This window comes from Lithobates pipiens, unplaced genomic scaffold (assembly GCF_037356315.1).
Source record: "Lithobates pipiens isolate NorthernLeopardFrog02 unplaced genomic scaffold, aLitPip1_a1.2 Scaffold_8, whole genome shotgun sequence".
Classification (NCBI taxonomy): Eukaryota; Metazoa; Chordata; class Amphibia; order Anura; family Ranidae; genus Lithobates; species Lithobates pipiens.
Genome location: NW_027507903.1, coordinates 128,065,417 through 128,091,166, shown reverse-complemented (window position 1 = coordinate 128,091,166; position 25,750 = coordinate 128,065,417). Strand labels below are relative to the sequence as shown.

The 25,750-nt window shown below is 45.2% G+C and overlaps 1 long non-coding RNA gene across 1 annotated transcript in view; it reads right to left on the bottom strand.

The window, feature by feature from the left end:
- Positions 1-5,622: 5,622 nt before the first annotated feature.
- LOC143963250 (uncharacterized) overlaps positions 5,623-25,750 on the bottom strand; it is a 95,494-nt gene continuing 75,366 nt past the window's right edge. The window contains exons 2-3 of the long non-coding RNA XR_013270918.1: positions 6,580-6,662; positions 5,623-6,045 (exon numbers count right to left, since the gene is read on the bottom strand). This is a non-coding gene — a long non-coding RNA (uncharacterized LOC143963250). The remainder of the gene's footprint in view (positions 6,046-6,579; positions 6,663-25,750) is intronic.

Sequence of the window (25,750 nt, the reverse complement as noted above, 5' to 3'; positions counted from 1 at the left end):
GTAAGAGGAAGGAAAAAGTGAGTGGAAAATGAAGAAAAGTAGAAGGGGAGGAGAAGGGGTGAGGAACAGAAGGAGCGAAGGGATGGAGTGGATAATGGGAAAGGAAATAAAAAATAAATGGTGGGAGAAAAAACTGTGAGAGAAGGAATTAATAACAGGATATTAAAAAGGGAAGGGGAGGAAAAAAAGAAGAAAAGAAGGAAAAAAGGAGGACAGAAATTGGGAAAAGGAAAAAAATGAAGAAACCGAAGAAAGAAATAAAGCCATATTGTAGAAAGGGGGGGAAAAACATAAAATTATTTCATACTTACCGTAATTTACTTTTCCTGGTGCCTATCCATGGCAGCATACCTGTGACAAGCTCCGTCTTGGCTCCTCCCTCAGGACCAGTGAATATTATAAAAGAAAAGGATTAGTACACTCCCAGCATTCTACGTAATATAGCATACCGAGGGTGGGCCTGTATGCGGCCATGGATAGGCACCAGGAAAATAAAATTACAGTAAGTATGAAACAATTTTCTGTTTTCCTGGCGCCTCCATAGCAGCATACCTGTGACAAATTACTAGCTGAAGTGGGTGGGATGATGCGTAGTAAAAGATTTATGTGAAAAAGAATTTAAAATAGGCAAATGCCGGCCTGATAGCCTGTCTGCCAGTTTCTGGAAAGCTGCCGGGTCTACTCTGTAACCTCTCGTAAATGCATGTTGGGATCACCATGATGCTACCCTTTAGATAGTTTTGATGAATACGTCTGTTCTGGCTGTCCAAGAAGCAGACAACAACTGGGTGGCATACAGCCCAACTGAAGAGGAGGTTCCGGTCCCCTCTCCCGCTACACCTTCTTAACCAACTTGATTATCTATGAAACTGTTGTACTGCAAACTATGGCTCCCCAGCTGCCGCAGAACCACATGTCCCATGAGGTATTGTAAAGCTCTGATATTCACAGACAGTGCCGCTGATAGGGGGGGACCACTAGCCCTCCTGTACTGGGCCCTGCCCTGCAGGGGGGCCCGGAGGCAGAGAGGGGACTCCCAAATTAGGGGGACTATACTAATCCTGAGCTAGGGTCCCATGTAGTGTGCGTGGGAGGAAGCAGAAAGCAAATTATTTAAACACTTTTGGGCGTAATCTGCAGCCGTATGTCCAGACTATTACATACAGTACATCACACAATTCCCAGTCTCTTCTATATCAATACGCCTGTCGGGACTTGTGTAATGTAATTTTCTGGACATACGGCTGCAGATTACTCCCGAAAGTGTTTAAATACTTCGCTTTCTGATTCCGGCAGTCCAACTTCGTGCCCAGGAGGAAGGAGCAGAGGTTTTAGAGGAGCTCAGCTTCTGGCCGGTCCCCTCGCTCCCAGATCCAGAGGATCCAAGCCCTCCACCCCAGGAGAAGCACTGCATGAGGACCCCAGATAAAAGAAGCCAGCAGGACTAGGTGCTTGTGAAGTCAGGGAATGTTAGGTGGAGGTAGAGACTGGGCCGGGGCTCTGAGCATAAAGTTGGCCATACTGCATACTGCTCTCCCACATATCTAAAATATTGTGGGTATTCACCGTGCCCAGAGTCTTTTCCCTGCTGTACTTTCTATTGTGTTAATATACAGTATCAATGCTGCCACAGTAACCACATGGCTGGAGTGACACCTCTCAGGGGCATAATTGCTGTGTATTAGTGAATGCTTGTGTTGGCCACTGAAGAGTCATCCACAGTGGATCACTTTTCAGTGGGTTTTTGCTAGGTGGTGGGGAAGCAATAATTTGCCTCCTGATTTAATCCATTAAAACCTGTACCTGGCTGCAACTACATGCATAGTACACAGTTGCAAGTGGTCCCCTTTAATGGTATGGGTCATTTTGGGCTATCAAATGCCACACGGGAGATAACATTTGTATACCCCTATTTTAGGGTTGCCACTTTTTCTTCAAGCCAAACCGGAAACACTTTAGTGGCGCACAGCAAAAACAATTTTTTGGGGATTCTGTAAAGGATTGCAAAAGACCTAGGACACCTTTGGGCTCTCCAATGAGAATAGTAATGTGGCTTGCATAGTGCCCCCTCACCCTCACTGTTCTGAGCTACATTACTGCCTTAATATTGTGTCCAGGTTTCAAGTGGACACATGATTCAAAACCTGAACTGTCCGGGTGAATCCTGGACAGGTGGCAACCCTACCCTATTTGCTACCTTTGCCTGTTACCCCCTCCTGACCCCTGCACTCTGTATGCTACATACTCCAGATCCTATGTCTTCTATGTATTACCCACTCCTGACCCCTGAACTAATCAATACCCACTCCTGACCCCTTTATTCTGTACAGGCATACCCCACTTTTAAGTACACAATGGGGTTTATTTACTAAAGCTGGAAATTGAAAAATCAGGCTCACTTCTGCATAGAAACCAATGAGCTTCTAACCTCAGCTTGTTCAATTAAGCTTTGGTAATAAAACCTGGAAGCTCATTGGTTTCTATGCAGAAGTGAGCCTGATTTTGCACTTTCCAGCTTTAGTAAATAAACCCCACTGTGTACTTAAAAGTGGGGTATGCCTGTATGTTACATATTCCAAACCCCCTGCATTATATGCATTACCCAATCCTGACCCCTGAACTAATCAATACCCACTCCTGACCCCTTTATTCTGTATGTTACATATTCTAAACCCCTGCATTCTATGCATTACTCACTCCTGACCCCTAAAACATGAACATTACCCACTTCTGATTCTTGCATATGTATATTAAACCCTGCATTTCTCCATTGTACACAGTTTGCGGGTTAGAGGGAGGGGTGCTCAGGTTCAGGCTCCACCCCTGTTATGTGGGGGGCCCCTGCCAGGTAGACTGTACGGGCCCCATGATTTTTAACAGCGGCCCTGTTCACAGACATGACTAGACATAATGGATACTGCAGTTCCAGAATGGACTGAGGGGCCTCAGATGATGCTTCTTTGCTCTGTCTTTTTTTTTTTTTTGGAGTATTACAAATAGGTTAGATGAAAGTCTAAAGGGAGTTGAGGCTTGAAGATAGTGTTGAAGTAATATCTTCATGAAGAAGGTCAAAATTGGATCTGAAAAGATTGGCAGGGCCCAAGGCTTGGAGATAGTAGAGGAAGAGGAGAACTTAGGGATGAATCCATTTACTGTTCTAAGTTCCACTCTATCCAAGTGCAAAAAATAATATTATTGTCTTCTGATCCCAGTGCCTGAAGTTCTGATACTCCCCAGCCCGATGCCATCGCCACAAAGAAAAATAGTTTCCAAGTGAGATTCCACAAGGATACTGAATCAGATGGGGCAAAAGGCTGTTTTGATTAGAGCCCCAGAGTGATAGAGAGATCCTAAGTGGGAAATATTTTGCCTCGTTTCCACTGAACGTTTGGGTCAGTACAGTTTGGAAGGCCTAGAATGGTTCGGCCTATTCAGGTGAGCATTTCCACTGCAAGTCGGACCGCTAGGGGCCATATGGGGTTTAGAAAAAATGCATAGCGTGACGTCACACTAGTGCAACTAGAAACTTGAAGCTACAAACAACAACAACAATGGAGGTCATCCAGCAGGTTGTCTTTTCTCTAGTTGCCCTTTGGTTCATTGTAGTTAAAATACATGCCGTACTGTATGAGAGAAGGTTGCGAGCGGCAAAGAGAAAAACAGCAGATAAGAAAAGAAAACTTCTAGCTTGGATATTTAGCCAGGAAAAGTATACCTTCGTGTGGCAAAGACAAAGACTGCAGCGCTATAGGGTAAGCTGACCCACCTACCTGAGACACACTGACCCACCTACCTGACACACACACACACACTGACCCACCTACCTGACACACACACACACACACACACACACACTGAACCACCTACCTGACATGCACACACACACACACACACACACAAACTGACCCACCTATCTGACGCACACACACACACTGACCTACCTACCTGACACACACACACATGCACAGTGACCCACCTACCTGACACACACACACACACACACTGACCCACCTACCTGACACACACATACTGAGCCACCTACCTGACACACACACACACACACACACACACACTGAACCACCTACCTGACACACACACACTGACCACCTACCTGACACACACACACTGACCCACCTACCTGACACACACTGACCCACCTACCTGACACACACACACATACACTGACTCATCTATCTGACACACACACACACTGACCCACCTACCTGACTCACACACATACACACTGACCCACCTACCTGACACACACACACTTTCCCACCTACCTGACACACACACACACTGACCCACCTACCTGACACACACACACACACACACACACTGAACCACCTACCTGACACACACACACACACTGACCCACCTACCTGACACACACACACTTAATAATAATGCACAGTATAAGGAAAATTGGAATATTATATATGTTGTATTTATTGTGATATGTTACCATCTGTGTTTTTTTAGATGCTTCTGCTTTTGTCAAAGCAGCGCTGCTGACCAGTCATTTGGGCTCTCCCCCGCGCCAATGAGTGATGGGATGTGACTGTCCTGGGATTCACACACTCACATACACACACAGTGGGTGCACAATTTCAGAATGTCTGAGGAAACCTTCTCATACCTTTGTGCAAAGCTACGTCCAGTGATGGAGAAGCAAAACACCACCTTCAGAGCCTGTTTGCCTGTGAGGAAAAGAGTTGCCATTACACTGGGGAAGCTGGATACCAACAGTGAATACAGAAGTATAGGTCATCTTTTTGGTGTCAGTAAATCATCAGTGTGCCAGTGTGTGCAAGACTTCTCTACGGCTGTCTGCACATTGCTAGCTCCTGAAATTGTTCATTTTCCGGACCGGGAAAAGCTTAAAGACATGGCTGACTAATTTGAGAACAGGTGGGGCCTTCCACAGTGTGTTGGTGCTATTGATGGCTCACACATACCAATAATAGCACCACAAGAATACCACACTGACTACTTCAACAGAAAAGGCTGGCATTCCATCATCCTCCAGGGAATAGTTGATGGAAAAGGACTGTTCTGGAATGTGAATGTACGAAAGCCTGGGAGTTTGCATGATGCTTGTGTTCTACGATTGTCCCCATTTTGGGATTGGGTTGGCCAGGGAGGCCTGTATCCTGTTTGCACTAAGAATATTTGTGGGGTGAATGTTGGCTATTATGTTGTCGGGGACTCTGCCTACCCTTTACAAAATTGGCTCCTGAAACCATTTCCTGACAATGGCCATCTGACACCAGAACAACAAACCTACAACAAGAAAACATTCAGGGTAGATGGCGGTGTCTTATGAAGAGGAATGACAGTGACATTAAACTTGCCAAATCCATGGTCCTTACTTGCTGTGCTCTTCACAATCTTTGTGAAAGTCATGGAGAAGACTTCCATCAGGATTGGAATACATCTTCAGATGAGCCAGTACTAGTAATAGCAGCACAGGATATTGAAGAAGAGTGCATTGAAATACAGGCTCTGATGCGTCACTTCAACATTTAATTTCGTACCATGAATTTTTCAATTTTTTTCCAAGTATTACTATATTTTTAATAAAGTCTTACATTAAATCAGACATACTCAAAAAGGTCTCTCATGTTTTTTATTACACAAAAAAATAATCTTTCTATATATTCTTGAAAGTAAAAATTAGAAAAATATATTAACAGAGTTTTTTTACAAAAATTTAACTAAAATATTTTAACAAAAACAAGTGCCCAGGTCCTGTGCTGCATGAAAGGCAGTACTGTCTTGGTGGTGACCTGGGATCACGACTGGATCCAAGCACTTGAACAAGCTGACCCAGGACACCGAGGAAGGCCCGGTTGAAGGTAGCCAACTGCTCCATCTGCTGCTGGGAGATTTCTGCCTCCTGGCGCATAGCTTCCTGTGCATCCTGACGCAGTGCCTGAAACCGCCTCTCAGCAAGGTTCTCAATCCTTTCCAGCTGCCTTTCCTCTGCTGCCCGCATATCCTCCATGACTGTGTGCAGATCCAGCTACAACCATCTCCTTTCACCTGTAATATACAAAAGACCAGAATAGTGTTTTTGGTAGCATCAGACCCACCACTGTAACCCCCTTTTTCATCTGCCCCTCCAGACTGTACCCCCCTGCTCTCCTACCCCACCTCTGTTCCCCCTGCTCATCTGCCCCACCAATACACCTCCTTTCACATGTGCCACACTGCACATCTGTCTCACACTGCTGAACTCCTCTTCTCATCTCTTCCACCACTGTACCCCCTGCACATCTGCCCCACACAGCTAAACTTCCTTCTCATCTCTTCCACCACTGTACCCCCTGCACATCTGCCCCACACAGCTGAACTTCCTTCTCATCTCTTCCACCACTGTACCCCTGCACATCTGCCCCACACGGCTTAACTTCCTTCTCATCTCATCCACCACTGTACCCCCTGCACATCTGCCCCACACAGCTGAACTTCCTTCTCATCTCTTCCACCACTGTACCCCCTGCACATCTGCCCCCCTGCTGATTTATTTTAAGAAAATGCACAATTACAACTTTCACTATTATCATCATGTCTTACCAGTTGTCCGGTGCTGCGGAAAGACGTGGAAGCTCCATCATCTGAAAAGTTTGACGCATCATTGGAGTGTCCATCACCTGTTTCTAAAAATAAACATATGGTTATATATATTTTTGAAATGGTTAGCAGAGCGAAATCCTATGCCAAGTATAAAAAAAAAAACAGCAGTGTGACAGATATGCAGGGGGGTACAGTGGAGGAAGAGATGAGAAGGAAGTTCAGCTGTGTGGGGAATATGTGCAGGGGGTACAGTGGAGGAAGAGATGAGAAGGAAGTTCAGCTGTGTGGAGAATATGTGCAGGGGGTACAGTGGTGGAAGAGATGAGAAGGGGGTTCAGCTGTGTGAGGCAGATGTGCAGTGTGGCAGATGTAAAAGGAGGTGTATTGGTGGGGCAGATGAGCAGGGGGAACAGAGGTGGGGCAGGAGAGCAGGGGGGTACAGTCTGGTGGGGCAGATGAGAAAAGGGGTTACAGTGATGGGACCGAAGCTACCAAAAAAACACTTACCAAAGGGGTCTATCATGGATTCGAGAATTGCAGTTGCAGAGTCCAGACCTCCCTCCCTGCCTTGGTTTGCCAGCCTATGACCGTAAATGGCATCCACTACGGCTGTTGGCGTCCTTAATTTTTTTATATTGGCCTTTAAGCTTTGCCCTACACTGACCCTACATCCGTTTAAATCCCTCGGCTAACATCCGCTGAGAAATATCTTTATACACCTTTTCATTTCTCACTGATCCATCAAGCTAACTCTGAATAACTCTATCACCAATTATAGTCAGGAAAGTAGATAGTACCTGAGATGACCAGACCCTGCTGTTGTTTGCAGGCATTTCTCCTTTATCTGGACTGAACGGCGACGTGGTGTTTGGCGCTTTCCTTTGACATCAGCATTGACGTTTTTCTGTCCGCCAATCAGTGGAATGTATCGTGTGACGCCAGTAGCTCCACCCTAACCATACCGTTCCATTTTCTATGGCCCCACATCTGAAGCAGGACCCTGAATGGTGCGGTATGGTTCGGTTGTATGGGCTGCTTTCATAATGGAAACACTGAGAATAGCGTACCATACCGAACCAAGCTGAAATGATTCGGCCAGTGGAAACGAGGCATTTGTTTTAATGGGTGGGCTTATCTTCTTGACAGTCTTGAAGAATTAGATTATTACATCTACGGCCCATCTCTTGTCACAGCAGAGATTGCCACCAGCTGTACTTTTAAATTGCTTACCGTATATACTCGAGTATAAGCCGAGATTTTCAGCCTCTTTTTTGAGGCTGAAAGTGCCCCCCTCGGCTTATACTCGAGTCACCGCTGTCTGACTGCCCGAACAGCGTGTCGAGCAGACAGACAGCGGCCATTCTACCTTTCAAAAGCCGCGCCTCCGGCTCCGCCTCCGCCTGTGATAGGCGGAACACTCAATTTCCCAGCAGTCAGTGTTCCGCCTATCACGGACATCGGCTCATCCTTGTACTACGGACGAGGATGAGACGATGTCTGTGATAGGCGGAACACAGACTGCTGGGAAATTGAGTGTTCTGCCTATCACAGGCGGAGGCGGGAGGCGCGGCTTTTGAACAGGGGAATGGCCGCCAGGGCGCCGACGAAGAGCGGCGATCCTGGCATGGGACGACACGGAGGCTCGGGACGGGACGACACGGAGGCTCGGGACGGGACCGGACGGAGGCTTGGGACACAGGTAGGCTGGACACACAAGGCTGCACGGACACACACACACACGCACACACACACACACACACACACACACAGGGAGGGATGGATGGATGGACACACACACACACACAGGGATGGATGGATGGATGGACACACACACACACACACAGGGATGGATGGATGGATGGACACACACACACACACACACACACAGGGATGGATGGATGGATGGACGCACACACACACACACAGGGATGGATGGATGGACACACACACAGGGATGGACGGACACACAGGGATGGACGGACACACAGGGATGGACGGAAACACACACGGATGGACAGGCATATCTCACCCTCGGCTTATACACGAGTCAATAGGTTTCCCAGTTTTTTGGGGGTAAATTGGGGGCCTCGGCTTATACTCGGGTCGGCCTATACTCGAGTATATACGGTAATCCTAATCCTATATCAAGTTCTGCTTGCAAGAAGTCAAGGAGTTGAGAGTAAGAGGGTACATCAGGATTGAAGTTTTGCCGTTCATGAAAAATCTAAACTTATTCCAAACCTTGTCATACGTATTGTTAATTGAAGGCTCCTGTGCTTTGAGCAGACCTGAAACAACTCTGGAGAAACATCCTTATGATTAAAGTCTCTGTTTTAACATTCTAATGTGAAGGTTCAATCTGTGAAGATTTTGATGGGTCTGATGCCTCAAACCAGAAGAAAGGGTATCCGATGAATATATACCAGAGGCTGGACACTAATGCTGCGTACACACGATCAAACAAGCGGGTGGAAAAGTCCGGCAAACTGAAGTCCGCCAGACAATCCCCCCTGTGTGTAGCCTCCGGCATACTTTTTTGACCCGAAAGTACGGCGGACTTAGAAAGTAGTTTTGCACTCCAATCTTCCCACCGGACTCGCATTTTGGCGGACTATCCGGCCGTGTGTGTGCCAATCCGCCGTACTTTTGAAATGAACGGACTTTTCCCGCCCGGAGAAAAGTCCGCTCATTCGAGCGGATCTCCAGGTAGGCGGAGCCCGCGAAGGAGACGTCGCTGGCCCCGCCACCTGGTATGGACTTAAAGGGGAACCCCAACGCTGAAAAAAATCGGCGTGGGGTCCCCCCTAGGTCCACATCAGACCCTTGTTCGAGCACGCTACCCAGCCGGACAGGAAAGGGGGCGAGCGAGCGGCCCCCCCACCCCAAAGCACCTTGTCCCCATGTTGATGAGGACAAGGGCCTCTTCCCGATAACCCTGGCCATTGATTGTCGGGGTCTGCGGGCGGGGGGCTTATCGGAATCCGGGAGCCCCCTTTAATAAGGGGGCCCCCGGATACCGGCCCCCCACCTTATGTGAATGAGTATGGGGTACAATGTACCCCTACCCATTCACCTGTAAAATAAAGTACAAAAAAACACAACACACAAGATAAAATAGTTTATTGCACAGCTCCGGGGTCTTCCGTCTTCGGGGGTCTTCTCGCCTGACTCCTCCGCTATCTTCTTGTAGCTCTTTTACTAGCGGAGGAGCCCGGCTTTCTTCCTCGCCGCCGGCCTCTTCTTCCAACTTCGGGGGTCTTGTCCCCCCTCTTCGGTTCTTCTGCCGGGCCACCGCGCCTTCTTCTAGCTCTTTTACAGGCGGTGGCCCGGTCTTCTGTCGCCGCCGCCGCCACCGCCTTCCGTTCTTCTTCTTCTTCTTCTTCTCCTTCTTCTCCTGGAGATGTTAACTCGACGTTCTCTCTGGCCGCAATGCCAGGGACGTGCTGCGCGGCGACTTATATAGGGACAAGGGGCGGGGTCTTCGGTTGATGTCACATGGGTTGATGTCACATGGTGTCCCCGCCCCCTTACGATGTCACAGTCCCGGAGGATGCTGGGACTGTCGCCATGTGACATCAACCCATGTGACATCAACCCATGTGACATCAACCGAAGACCCCGCCCCTTGTCCCTATATAAGTCGCCGCGCAGCGCATCCCTGGCATTGCGGCCGGAGAGAACCTCGAGTCAACATCTCCAGGAGAAGAAGGAGAAGAAGAAGAAGAAGAACGGAAGGCGGCGGCGGCGACAGAAGACCACCGCCTGTAAAAGAGCTAGAAGAAGGCGCGGTGGCCCGGCAGAAGAACCGAAGAGGGGGACAAGACCCCCGAAGTCAGAAGAAGAGGCCGGCAGCGAGGAAGAAAGCTGGGCTCCTCCGCTAGTAAAAGAGCTACAAGAAGATAGCGGAGGAGTCCGGCGAGAAGACCCCCGAAGACGGAAGACCCCCGGAGCTGTGCAATAAACTATTTTATCTTGTGTGTTGTGTTTTTTTGTACTTTATTTTACAGGTGAATGGGTAGGGGTACATTGTACCCCATACTCATTCACATAGGGTGGGGGGCCGGTATCCGGGGGCCCCCTTATTAAAGGGGGCTCCCGGATTCTGATAAGCCCCCCGCCCGCAGACCCCGAAAACCAACGGCCAGGGTTGTCGGGAAGAGGCCCTTGTCCTCATCAACATGGGGACAAGGTGCTTTGGGGTGGGGGGCCGCGCGGCTCCCCCTTCCCCAAGGCACCCCCCATGTTGAGGGCACGCGGCCTGGTATGGCTCAGGAGGGGGGGGGCGCTCGCTCGCCCCCCTTTCCTGGATGGCCGGGTAGCGTGCTCGGACAAGGGTCTGATGTGGACCTGGGGGGGACCCCCACGCCGATCTTTTTCGGCGTTGGGTTTCCCCTTTAAGTGCATACCAAGTAGAGGGGTCAGCGATGTCTCCTTCGCGGGCCCTGCCTACCTGGAGACGCGCTCGAAATGAGCGGACTTTCCTCCGAGTGTGTGGGTGAGTCCGTTCATTTCAAAAGTAGGGCGGATAGTACGGCGGACTTAGTACGCCGTATTAGTCCGCTGAAAAAGTGCCGTGTGTGGGCAAGTAGCCCGTTCGTCGGATAGTCCGCTACGTGTGTACGCGGCATAAGAAATATTGCCCTAGGGAATCATGGGTCTCCATGCAAATATGGCAGGACTGTTATTACTGTTTATTGTTGATATTGCAAGTCTCAAGAGAATTTTCGAGGTAGGAGGCCAGAGGAGGCCTAAATTAGATTGCATGCCCTAGGACTTTACAGGGCATCTATTGATTCTGGCCAAGGATGAGGTAGATGTGAAATAAACCTCTGCAGCTTGATATTGCTTGCTGTAACAAAACGATGCAGTTTAGGAAGGGTCCACTGGCCCACAATCCAACTGAATTACTTTGGTTGTAAGGACCCTTTGTTGGGATCCAGGAATCCTTGGGATAGGTGATCGGCATCTGTGTTTAAGTGGGCTGGAATATAGACTACTCTTAGGTCCTTCAGATTCCCCTCTGCCCAACTGAGGATGGATTCTACTTCCCTTAGTAAGGAACTGTTGTTGGTTCCGCCTTGGTGATGTATGTATGATTATGCAACTCTATCTGAATCAGAACTTATTTGTCCTTGATTTGAGAGAGCAAATGTTGTCTTACAAATTGAACGCCCATCTCTCCTGAACCAACATCTGGTTGCAATGTGCCTCCTAGCCTATTGCATTTGCGTCTGTGGTAACTGTGGTCCAGAAGACATGCCTTAAAGAGGAAGTAAACCCTGATGAGTTTACTTCCTCTTTCATTCCCTGCAAAGGCAAAGCATAATGGACTACTATGCATCGCATAGTAGTCCATTATGTATCACTTACCTGACACAGGAGCCAGCGAAGTCGCCGCTGTCCCCTGTAGTCCGCCGCATCCATCTTCTTGGCGGGGTCTCGCAGCTTCGCAGCTGTCATTCGGCGAAGCCGCGATGACGTCACTCCCGCGCATGCGCACGGGAGCCGACACGCGCGGCAGCTCCGTCGTTGAGAATGCCGCACTCAGTGCGCCTGCGCGCCGCTGTCTACGGCGCATGCGCCGTAGACAGCGGTGCCTGTTTTTGGGCAAATATCTCCTAAACCATATAGGTTTAGGAGATATTTCTTGGACCTACAGGTAAGCCTTAATCTTGGCTTACCTGTAGGTCAAAGTGGTTTGTAAGGGTTTACAACCACTTTAATGGATGTGGCTTTACAGACATCTCACTCTTTGTCCACTAGTGCAGATCCCTGTGCATCAAACTTGTTTGATATATGGACTGGGATAGACAGATGCTTCATTGCTTTAGGAATTCTAGCTAAAAGGTGCCTGAGGTATCCATGTGTCCATAGGACCATCTGGATACAAAAAGACAAAAATCCCTATTAAGTTGAGTTAGTTTGAGGCTGTTATGTAGGACCATGTATTCACTCTCCTCGCTTTCTGAATGATCGCCCACACTTTCTGAGATGGCAGGGACACTGTCCCTTTCGCAGTGTTGAATAACGCGCCTAAACTGGAGAAAAGATGACTCGTTTGATGTTCCACTGTGTTCCACTAGCTGGGCTGGATCTTTTGATAAAAGGAGGATATTGTCTGGTTAGTGATAAGAACTGAGGCCCAGCTTTCATAAAGAAGCTTGGATAGTGATCCGAGCCCTCGTTAGGGCTCTGAGGGAAGTGCAGGGCCCGAAAGGGAGACTCTGGAATTGTAGATGGGCCTGGTCAACCTAAAATCTCAGATACTTCTGTAACAGTTGTAGTATGCAAGTAAGCATCCCTGAATCCCCGGGTACATCTAATTTTGCAGTTCTGGGGAATCAAGTCTGACTTTCCTCCTGTAACGCGGGAAATGGCTTTCTGTAACCTTTCTGCAAAGAGTGATTTACCATCAAAAAAGGGTATTTATAGTAATTTTGTTTTGACACATTGTCAGCTGCCTGTAGTTCTGACCACAATACCCATATGGCCAGGGGTCAAGTCCTGGGGAAAAAAGTGTGGGAACTCCCACCCAAGATCCACTCCCCTACCAAAAAAAAAAAAAAAAAAGAAGATACGCTCATATGCATATATATATTTCACATAAAATACAGTGACTGCAAATGCGACATGCTACAAGAGATGACCAGACTGCGAATGTGACTACAGGAGATGACCAGACTGCGAATGCGACATAGTACAGGAGATGACTAGACTGCGAATGTAACTACAGGAGATGACCAGACTGCGAATGCGACTACAGGAGATGACCAGACTGCGAATGCGACTACAGGAGATGACCAGACTGCGAATGCGACATAGTACAGGAGATGACCAGACCGGGAATGAGACTACAGGAGATGACCAGACCGCGAATGCGACTACAGGAGATGACCAGACTGCGAATGCGACTACAGGAGATGACCAGACTGCGAATGCGACTACAGGAGATGATCAGACTGCGAATGCGACATAGTACAGGAGATGACTAGACTGCGAATGTAACTACAGGAGATGACCAGACTGCGAATGCGACTACAGGAGATGACCAGACTGCGAATGCGACTACAGGAGATGACCAGACTGCGAATGCGACTACAGGAGATGACCAGACTGCGAATGCGACATAGTACAGGAGATGACCAGACCGGGAATGAGACTACAGGAGATGACCAGACTGCGAATGCGACTACAGGAGATGATCAGACTGCGAATGCGACTACAGGAGATGACCAGACTGCGAATGCGACTACAGGAGATGACCAGACTGCGAATGCGACTACAGGAGATGATCAGACTGCGAATGTGACTACAGGAGATGACCAGACTGCGAATGCGACTACAGGAGATGACCAGACTGCGAATGCGACTACAGGAGATGACCAGACTGCGACATAGTACAGGAGATGACCAGACCGGGAATGAGACTACAGGAGATGACCAGACTGCGAATGCGACTACAGGAGATGATCAGACTGCGAATGCGACTACAGGAGATGATCAGACTGCGAATGCGACTACAGGAGATGACCAGACTGCGAATGCGACTACAGGAGATGACCAGACTGCAAATGCGACTACAGGAGATGACCAGACTGCGAATGCGACTACAGGAGATGACCAGACTGTGAATGCGACATACTACAGGAGATGGCCAGACTGCGAATGCGACTACAGGAGATGACCAGACTGCGAATGCGACTACAGGAGATGACCAGACTGCGAATGCGACTACAGGAGATGACCAGACTGTGAATGCGACATACTACAGGAGATGATCAGACTGCGAATGCGACATAGTACAGAAGATGACCAAGTAGCTAGTTTTAAAATTTAAACATGTCCTTAGCCCCTTTATGGCACCTCCTTTACATTCCTGTCCTCACCCCCTTTGTAGAACCCCCCTTCACATTCCTGCCCTGCCTCCCTTTTATATCACCCCTCCTCATTCCTTTCTGTTTCTGATACTTTCCCCCTCCCTCCTTCATAACAGTGTCCTCTTCCCTGTCTTACCTTACACAGGACACAGCAGATGACATCGGAAGTGCAGCAAAGGGATGGACAGAGGGCGGGACCTGCCCCAGTTAACTGATTGGTTGATAGAATGCAGAGCAGTTCTATTAACCAATCAGTTAACTGAGCCAGCCCCTGCCCTCCGTGCATCACTGTGCTGCTCTTCCGATGTCAGCTCTGTGAAGACAAAGCAGCTAGCAGACTGTGCTAGAGCCTCGGGCGGCTCTGGTCCTGCAAAGGGAACGGCGTTCCTGCTGTGAAAAAAGTGCGGGGACGCCGTTCCCACGCGTTCCCGCAGGACTCGAGCCCTGCATATGGCTATCACAAGTAGCGACATTGATCTTGCGAAGTAACGAATTGTATGCATCGCAGTCTCACCAGTGAAGTCTGCTGAGAGACATAATTCGTCCAAAGCCTTGACTATATTTTCCCTTGGAACATTTTGATGAATCACTGTTTCCATGTTTTTGGTCCATGCCCACAGGGCAATTGCTGACTTCCAGGCGTTTACCCGCCATTTGGTAAGCTCCTTTAAGTTGGGGTCTATTCAATTGTCTAAAGGATACTCAATTGAGGCTGAATTATCAAGTTTTTTTCTTTTTTCCTTTCCTCTTCAACAATGTCTTTGATATCATCCATCAGAGTAAGCCTATGTTTCCACTCTTGCGACCTGAAAGTCGCACGATTTTGATGTGACTTGAAACAATGCCTGTGTATTCTTGAGTGTCTATTGACCTCAAGTGCCATCAAAGTGGGACCAAAGTAGTGCAGGTACTACTCTTAATTCGCTGCGACTTGAAATCGCACAAATAAATGGTTGGAGTTACCACCTCCTCCCTTTAAACCCGAACACATATGAATTACACAGATTCTGTGGCTGATTAAGGTGGTAATTAAACTCCTTAGGTGCCTTATCTGCATTCAATTAGCCTCAGAACCTGTGTAATTCATATGTGTTCGGGTTTAAAGTGATGAGGTGGCAACCCTATAAACGGTACTCATTGGAAATCATGGGGTGTGACTTGTTATGCAACTTTGCAATCCCAAGTCGCACTAGTGGATACCAAACCGAAAGAAGGAACCGGCTTCTTTAGAAATGGGAAGTACATCCTGAAAACTCAGATGTAGTGTTGGCTTTCTCCCAGCTAATAGCTGGCTTTACAGGCTGGACATAGGGCTGTACTAGGAAAAAGGTGAAGTCTGAGGGCCAAGCTCTTCTGAGGTATCCTCAGATAGCCCCCCGTCATCCAGATGTCTAGGAGGGATACATGCTGTGTGGTGAGAGGATTCTCTCGGGAATAGGCCAGGAAGAGTTAACTTCTCTGGAGGAGCTAATTGCTGCACTAAACCTGCTGTTGCTCCTTCCACCATGTATCCCCTGCCAATCTTTGAGTAGGGCAGCTTACCTGTTAACCCTCTGACTCTCTGTCTACTGAATAGATGCTAAAACAGCTTTTGCAGACCAATTGGCTGGTAATGGAATGACCCCGCATGCTCAGCATTTAGGGATATGAGAGTTGGTGAATGTGAAGAACTATGTCTTTTCACTGATGAACCCTTGCCGCTTGCATGGTATGCTGATCTGGTTGGGGCCATCATAGGTTTGTTTATGTCACCTTGAAACGTACCAGCATAAGTGCTCTCTTTCTTTTTTTTTTTTTACTCACCTGGGTGACGGTCCCTACCTTAAATGTTGGAAAGGGTCTTTTTGGAGTGGTGTACTGCTTATTTTCTATTCCTGAGTAAAGAAAAAGAAAGAAATTACATTTACAGTGCCTTGCAAAAGTATTCGGCCCCCTTGAACTTTTCAACCTTTTCCCACATTTCAGGCTTCAAACATAAAGATATAACATTTTTATTTTTTGTGAAGAATCACCAACAAGTGGGACACAATTGTGAAGTGGAACGAAATCTATTGGATTTTTGAAACTTTTTTAACTAATAAAAAAATGAAAAGTGGGGCGTGCAAAATTATTTGGCCCCCTTGCGTTAATACTTTGTAGAGCCACCTTTTGCTGCGATTACAGCTGCAAGTCGCTTGGGGTATGTCTCTATCAGTTTTGCACATCGAGAGACTGAAATTCTTGCCCATTCTTCCTTGCAAAACAGCTCAAGCTCAGTGAGGTTGGATGGAGAGCGTTTGTGAACAGCAGTTTTCAGCTCTTTCCACAGATTCTCGATTGGATTCAGGTCTGGACTTTGACTTGGCCATTCTAATACCTGGATACGTTTATTTGTGAACCATTCCTTTGTAGATTTTGCTGTATGTTTGGGATCATTGTCTTGTTGGAAGATAAATCTCCATCCCAGTTTCAGGTCTTTTGCAGACTCCAACAGGTTTTCATCCAGAATGGTCCTGTATTTGGCTGCATCCATATTCCCCTCAATTTTAACCATCTTCCCTGTCCCTGCTGAAGAAAAGCAGGCCCAAACCATTATGCTGCCACCACCATGTTTGACAGTGGGGATGGTGTGTTGAGGGTGATGAGCTGTGTTGCTTTTACGCCAAACATATAATTTTGCATTGTGGGCAAAAAGTTCGATTTTGGTTTCATCTGACCAGAGCACCTTCTTCCACATGTTTGGTGTGTCTCCCAGGTGGCTTGTGGCAAACTTTAGACAAGATTTTTTATGGATATCTTTGAGAAATGGCTTTCTTCTTGCCACTCTTCCATAAAGGCCTGATTTGTGCAGTGTACGACTGATTGTTGTCCTATGGACAGACTCTCCCACCTCAGCTGCAGTTCTCTGCAGTTCATCCAGAGTGATCATGGGCCTCTTGGCTGCATCTCTGATCAGTCTTCTCCTTGTCTGAGCTGAAAGTTTAGAGGGACGGCCAGGTCTTGGTAGATTTGCAGTGGTCTGATACTCCTTCCATTTCAAAATGATCACTTGCACAGTGCTCCTTGGGATGTTTAAAGCTTGAGAAATCTTTTTGTATCCAAATTCGGCTTTAAACTTCTCCACAACAGTATTACGGACCTGCCTGGTGTGTTCCTTGGTCTTCATGATGCTCTCTGCGCTTTCAACAGATCCCTGAGACTATCACAGAGCAGGTGCATTTATACAGAGACTTGATTACACACAGGTGGATTCTATTTATCACCATCAGTCATTTAGGACAACATTGGATCATTCAGAGATCCTCGCTGAACTTCTGGAGTGAGTTTGCTGCACTGAAAGTAAAGGGGCCGAATAATTTTGCACGCGCCACTTTAGTTTTTTATTTGCTAAAAAAGTTTAAAATATCCAATAGATTTCGTTCCACTTGATAATTGTGTCCCACTTGTTGGTGATTCTTCACAAAAAATAAAAATGTTATATCTTTATGTTTGAAGCCTGAAATGTGGCAAAAGGTTGAAAAGTTCAAGGGGGCCGAATACTTTTGCAAAGCACTGTACCATTGGCAAAAAACAGGGTCCTCTCCAGGGGCTCCCCACATAGGCAATCTCCTCAGATGACAACAGGCTGCCATGCTTAAAGCCCCCAGTAATAACCAATGGAGGGGGGGCATCTGTGGAAGATACAACCCTCTAAAAAATGATTTTGACAAACAAGGGCAGAAAAAATCAAGATGGCCACCACGACCTCAGGCCAGATCTTGCATGTGCGACCAGAGGCACTAGGATCTATGCGGCCTGCCCGACTCAGCCCGACGCTCCTGACGTCCACGCATGCGCAGAGCTTGCAAGAAGATGCTGAGGGACTCAGAGAAGCTGGTGCAAGGTATGTTCTGCTCACTATAGTAACCAGGAATTAAGGTACAATAGCAGAAGGAGGGGAAGGTGGTGGGGGAGGAAGGACCTGAAAAAGAGAGAGAGAGGAACACAAAGAAAGGAAAGCAAGAGAGAATGGATGACAGGAGGGAGAAATGGAAAGCTAAGGCTAAGTGAAAAATAGATATAGCTTCTTTCTCTGCTGCAGGCTTGATACTGATACTGCAGGCCAGTATACTGTATAAACGCAGATAGGGAGTCCCTTCTGTGGGGAGCTTCTATCTTGTCAATTATTTTAGCTGCCCAAGAATAGGAACTGCACCTGGGAGAGGCTTGAACCCAGCTGGAAGCTGCCGATTGTAGGGGTAAGGGATGTTCGAACACCATTCACTGGCCATGAGGTATGAGTGAAAAAAAGGAGAATGCTGGGAGTGAACGAATCCTTTTCTTTTATAATATTCACTGGTCCTGAGGGAGGATCCCAGGAGGAGCTTGTCACAGGTAGGCTGCCATGGAAGCCCGAGGAAAGAAAGATAACAGGGAAGGAAGACAGGAATGGAATGAATAGTAGGAAGTGAAAAGGGAAAGGAAACAAGTGAAATACATGGAAGACATTTTAAACATAGTGCAGATTGGTAACACAGGGCATTTAAAGTGCACCACTAAAATGGAAAAGAATGCTACTTGGAAACAAAGGCTTTTAATACTTACCTATCCTGTTTCCTGTGCTGCTGATCTCTTGGCTGTCTTAAAGAGATACAGCTGTTGAAAATTCTTCAGCATCTGACACATTTTGAGGTCTGATGCCTGTTTCTCCCTTGAGTGCTATGGTTCCTTCTGCTGCTCCCTAAATCTCTAATGTGTCCGGCAAGTCCTTTGCACAGCCAAGTTGGAGCCTGTTGGAGTGCCATTGTAAATGAATGGCAATAGAATCCACCACATTTTTTCTCATGTATTGCCATTCACTCTGGTAACTCAACTGTGTATTGCTACTACAATATACTGGCAAGAATGGGCCCTAAGTCTGTCCATATACAGCCCAATATAAGCAAGTAATGAAAACAGTTTGAACATCGCTTGCTCAAAAAAACAAAAAAGACACGTAGAGGCACTAAGTAAGAAGAGATTATTATTGCTTAAAGAGATACCTACCACACAAGAAAGTATGTTCGAAACTTACAACCATTTGTTACCTTTTCTATGGACATTGCATTTCAGGTAACCACAAATTTAAACTAAATATATAACTCAGGTAATTATGCTGTACCCATTACCACTGGTCTTTAGGAACACCAGCTACTGTATGTATACTATGTACAGTTAATACTATTTCATTCTCAATTTCTTACACCTGGTGTAAATTCATTTTTAAGTAAATTTGTTCCTGAGGACAGAAAACAAACTAAACATAAAGGAATTCCTAGAGTGATATGTACACTACCCTTAGGTCAGTGACCCTGAAGTGAACTAATACATGGATAGTTTTGTAAATTGAATGCTATTTAGTGGATGAAAAACCTCTGTCATGAGTGGTATAGATAACAATGAATTCAGTAAGAAAACAAAACGCTTTTTTCAAGAGAACTACTTGATCAGAAAAGTGGAAGATACAGTTATATAAATCAGTTTTCCCCAAACTACAGATTGTAAAATATGTGAAGGGCTAGTGAAAGTCAAGGCTGCAAAATTAAAACTATATATATAACCAATAACTGTTAGTGCTTATAATAAATAAATCTTAAACAGAAATAGTGGCCATATATATGGTAATAATGTCCGTGATAAAAAGTCCATAAAGTGAAGAAATTAAGTGGAAAATTTGGTCATGTAGAATAAGACTGGATCAAATTGAAGATATATAGTCCTTTATAGCATGAGTAGATAAGAAAGACAGCCACCACCGATTATAAGAAGGCTTACTGGAACAAATAGACCCAAGTAAGTATATGCACAATGAGTCGCAAAAGCTTGTGGTATAAACACCAATGAATGGATCATCGACACGTATAGTTTAAACCAAGATGAGAGATACCTCCATATACTGAAGAAGGTTCCAACCAGGCTCGGCTCAGATAAACCAATATCCACAAGTCTCGGTGGGATATGTCTTAACCATACAGTGCCTTGCAAAATATTCACCCCCCTTGTCAGTTTTGTTGCCTCACAATCTGGAATTAACATGGATTATTTGAGGATTTGCATAATTTAATTTACAGAACATGGCCACAACTTTGAAGATGTTTTTTTTTTTTATTGTGAAACAAGCAACAAATAGGACAAAATAACAGAAAAAGTCAATGTGCATAACTATTCACCCCCCTTAAGTCAATACTTTGTAGAGCCATCTTTTGCGGCTATCACAGCTCCAAGTCACTTTGGATAAGTCTCTATGAGCTTGCCACATCTTACCACGGGGATTTTTGCCCATTCCTCCTTGCAAAACTGCTCCGGCTCCTTCAAGTTGGATGGTTTGTGCTTGTGAACAGCAATCTTTAAGTCTGACCATAGATTTTCTATTGGATTGAGGTCTGGGCTTTGACTAGGCCATTCCAACACATTTACATGTTTCCCCTTAAATCTCTCAAGTGTTGCTTTAGCAGTGTGTTTTGGGGTTATTGTCCTGTTGGAAGGGGAACCTCAGTCCTAGCCTCAAATCACACACAGAGTGGTTCAGGTTTTACTCAAGAATATCCCTGTATTTAGCACCATCCATCTTTCCCTCAACTCTGACCAGTTTCCCAGTCCTGACTGTTGAAAAACATCCCCACAGCATGATCCTGCCAGCACCATGTTTCACTGTGGGGATGGTGTTCTTTGGGTGATGTGATGTGTTGGATTTGCGCCAGACATAGCGTTTTCTTTGATAGCCAAAAAGTTCAATTTTAGCCTCATCAGACCAGAGCACCTTCGTTCATACATTTTGGGAGTCTCCCATATGCCTTTTCACAAACTCAAAACGTGTCATTTTGTTTTTCGCTGAAAGTAATGGTTTTCTTCTGGCCACTCTGCCATAAAGCCCAACTCTACGGAGCATACGGCTTATTGTCGTCCTCTGCTGTGGAACTATGCAGCTCCTCCAAGGTTACCTTAGGTCTCTGTGCTGATTCTCTGGTTAATACTCTCCGTGCCCGGTCCATGAGTTTTGGTGTGCGGTCTTCTCTTGGCATGTTTGCTGTTGTGCCATATTCTTTCCATTTGGTTATGATAGACTTGATGGTGCTTCTAGGGATCATCAAAGATTTGGATATTTTTTATAACCTAATCCTGACTTGTACTTCTCAACAATATTGTCCCTTACTTGTTTGTCAAGTTCCTTCATGGCAGTGTTTGATTAGTGGTGCCTCTTCCTTAGGCATTGCAGCCTCTGGGGCCTTTCAAAAAGGTGTGTACAGGGGGTCCCCGGGTTACAAACAAGATAGGAACTGTAGGTTTGTTCTTAAGTTCAATCTGTTTGTAAGTGTACATTTTTTAAGTGTAGCTCCAGCCAAAAAAATCTATTTTTTAAGCTTTATGGATAACATATGGAAGGGTTATCACCCCTGTAACATTTGTTTAGCTGTCTGTGCCCCTGTACAGAAGATTTCACCTCACTTTCTGTCCCACTGGTAATTGGAGTTGGAAAATTTTGGGCTGTTAGGGATACAAGGTTGGGTGATAAAGCATCAGTGGAGATCCCTTTTTCCCATATTAATTCTTACAGGAGAGATTTTCCCTTCCTAAAGGTAGATTTCCTCTTACTTCCTGTTATCTCCCTCCGTTTGTAAGTAGGAGTCGTTTGTAAGTCGGATATTTGTAAGTAGGGGACCCCCTGTATATGTAATGACAGATCACATGACACTTAGATTGCACACAGGTGGACATCATTTCACTAATTATGTGACTTCTGAAGGTAATTGGTTGCACCAGAGCTTTTTTGTGGGCTTCATAACAAAGGGGGTGAATACATATGCAAATGCCATGTAAGCCTGTAGGTATGATAAATTTAATGTATAAAAATTGGGAACACTCACATTTGAGAAGAGTAAAAATAAGTGCTTGTAAACATCAATATAGGCAATGCAATGACATCAGCAGAGCTCATGTTGACGCGTTTCGTCTAAGAAGATTATATTTCATTTTTCCTATGCCGCCTCATAGATGGGATTTATTTTTATGTTTCAATGTTTTTATTGACATTTTTACAAAAAAAAAGAATATAATCTTCAATGCAAGAATAAGTACAGCATAAAATGTATACAAAATCCAGAGTTATCCCATCAATTTGTGGATATCCCTACAGTGTACCGTATTGCAAATACACGTCTTTACTATCTATAATAATTGAGCTATCTTTGTCCACATGAGGCATCCGCTATTCTCTTTTAGAATTTCAGACGTGGTCTAAGGCTAATACTATGTATCTGTTATATACAGTTAGAATTTTATTTTGTTTTATAATTCAAGGTCGATCTTCTGCTTACAACTTTTATATGTATTGTAATAATAATAATAATAATAAATTTTATTTATAATGCACTTTCCATCAAAAGACCTCAAAGTGCTACATAATTACAATAAAAACAAACAAACCGCTTAATTTACAAAACATTTGCTAAAAAGAAAAGTCTTCAACCCCTTTTTAAAATTTTCAGTAGACTGAGAAACCCTCAGACTATCAGGCAAAGCATTCCACAGACGTGGGGCAGCAGCACAAAAAGCCCTATCTCCCATGGTTTTCAACCTAGTTTTTGGAACCTCTAAACAATTCAAATTAGTTGAGCGAAGGGAACGCGGTAGATTTTGCAATCTAAGAAGTTCCTTAAGATAAGGTGGAGCTTGTCCATGTATGCATTGATGCACAAGAAGAGAGACCTTATACTCAATCCTTGTAGAGACCGGCAGCCAATGAAGAGATTTTAAAATTGGAGTGATATGCTCATGCTTCCCCACTCTCATTAGGATCCTTGCTGCAGAGTTTTGAACGTATTGCAGCCTCTGCATGCTCTTTCTCGGATTCCCAATGAGAAGTGCATTGCAATAATCCAGCCTGGAGGAGACAAAGGCATGAATCAACCTTTCAGCATTGGAAAAAGAAAGGATAGGACGAAGTTTAGAGATATTACGAAGGTGGTAGAAAGAAGTCTTGCATACTTGATTTATATGAGCTTCAAAAGTGAGTTGGGAATCCATTTTTACACCAAGATTAGTGACAACAGACGAAACTGGAATTTTAGAGCCTGAAAAGGCAATACTTGTTATCAGCGATGATTTAATCTGGTGAGATGTTCCAATCATAATAAACTCAGTTTTGGAGCTATTTAGTTGCAAGAAATGTTGTTCCATCCACTCCTTTATCTCCTCCAGACAGGCGGTAAGGACTGAAAGGGGTGACTGCACTGAAGGAGTTTCAGCTGCAGCTTTTACATAAAGCTGTGTATCATCAGCATAACAATGGAAAGAAATATTATAACGATTTATAATATGGCCCAAGGGAGTAAGATATAGAATAAATAAAATCGGGCCAAGCACTGACCCTTGGGGAACTCCGCAGGTAACCACATGCGGTTTAGATTTAAAATGACCCAATGTAGTTTGTTCAATCCTATCTGTAAGATATGACTCGAACCAACTGAAGGCTAAATTTTTTAGTCCAACATTATAACGAAGACTATCTAAAAGAATGCCATGATCGACAGTGTCGAACGCAGCTGACAAATCCAACATAATAAGTAAAGATGGAGAACCGGCATCAGATGACATAAGAAGATCATTTGTAACCCGAACAAGAGCGGTCTCCGTACTATGAGCAAAACGAAAGCCTGATTGAAATTTTTCAAAAAGGCTGTTATGCTTGAGATGATCCTGAAGATGACTTGCAACTGCTTTCTCAAGTACCTTAGATAAAAAGGGAAGATTAGAAATAGGCCTATAATTAGAAAGGACTTCCGGATCAAAAGTGGATTTTTTAAGCAGTGGTCTAATAACAGCACTTTTTAAAATGGAAGGAACATGGCCAGTTCGAAAAGAGTAATTAACAACAGCAGTAATCAATGGACTTAAAACTGAAACATACGTTTTTACCAGTGGAGTTGGAAAAGGATCCAAGGAACAGGTTGTGGGCTTCATTTGCTTAACAATACCCTGTACCTCTTCCAACGACACCTCTGGTAAATGATCCATTTGTCGGGGCACAAAACAGTTTAAATGGACAGTTTGAGCCAAAGGACCAGACAGAGAGGAACGAATATGATCAATCTTGGATCTAAAAAAATCCATAAATTCATTACACCGCTCTTCCGAAATAGCAGTAGTCGATGGCGAATTTGGCTTAAGCAATTGATTTATAGTTGAAAAGAGCTGCTTAGAATTTCCTGAACTATTTCGTATAACTTTAGAATAGAACTGCGACCTAGCCTCCTTAAGGGACTGTGCATATAGATGTTGATGCTCCCGGTAAATTTGTTTATGGACAGTGAGGCCAGAGGCTCGAAAACGCAGTTCAAGAACCCGTCCCACTGCCTTCATCTTACGAAGCTCATCTGTATACCACGTGGGGTGAGTGAGTAAAAGTAACAGCTCTCGTTTTAAGTGGGGCATAAAAGTCCAACAGACTGCTAAGCTGGCTATTATAATAAGCCACCGCATCATCAACAGAGCAAAATTGTGTAGATAGATGCTGAAAATCCATTGCCAAAAGTTCAGGATTTATATTTTTTAAGTTTCTAAAACAAAATGTCCCGCTTGGGCTTATAACAACTGGATGATGATGTCAAATCCATTGAAATAGCCATATGGTCTGACACACCTAGGTCATACACCTGCAAATTAGTCAAAGGAGCAAAATTCGTAATGACCAGATCCAAGGTATGCCCCCTAGTATGTGTGGGGACATCAACGAGTTGTTTTAAATTAAAACAATCCAGCAGCTGAAGAAATTCCGCTGCGGGATGGCACGAAGGGGTATCAACATGAATATTTAAATCTCCTAAAATAATAACATTTACATTTGATATACAAAAGGTTGTTAAAAGATTTGACAACTCAGCAATAAATGATGAGCTAATTTTCGGTGGCCTATAAACAAGAATGAACAACACAGGGAAAGGAATTTTACATTTAAAAGCAAGACATTCAAATGACACTAAATCTGGTACTAATTGCAAAGATAGCTCCAAATGGCTGCGGTAGATAACTAACAGACCCCCACCTCGCCCTGTGCTACGGGCTATTTCAAGATAACTATACCCTTTAGGACAGCTCTCGTTTAAAGAAGAAAAAATATTTGGCTGATGCCAAGTCTCTGTAATGAACATAAAATCCAAACATTTATCCAGAATATGATCATGAATAAAACACGATTTGTTTGTAATAGATTGTGCATTTAAAAGTTCAATTTTGCTACTTGAAAACGCAACACATCTTCGCACCGGTCGCAACAGACTAAAATCCACCCCACGTTTCTC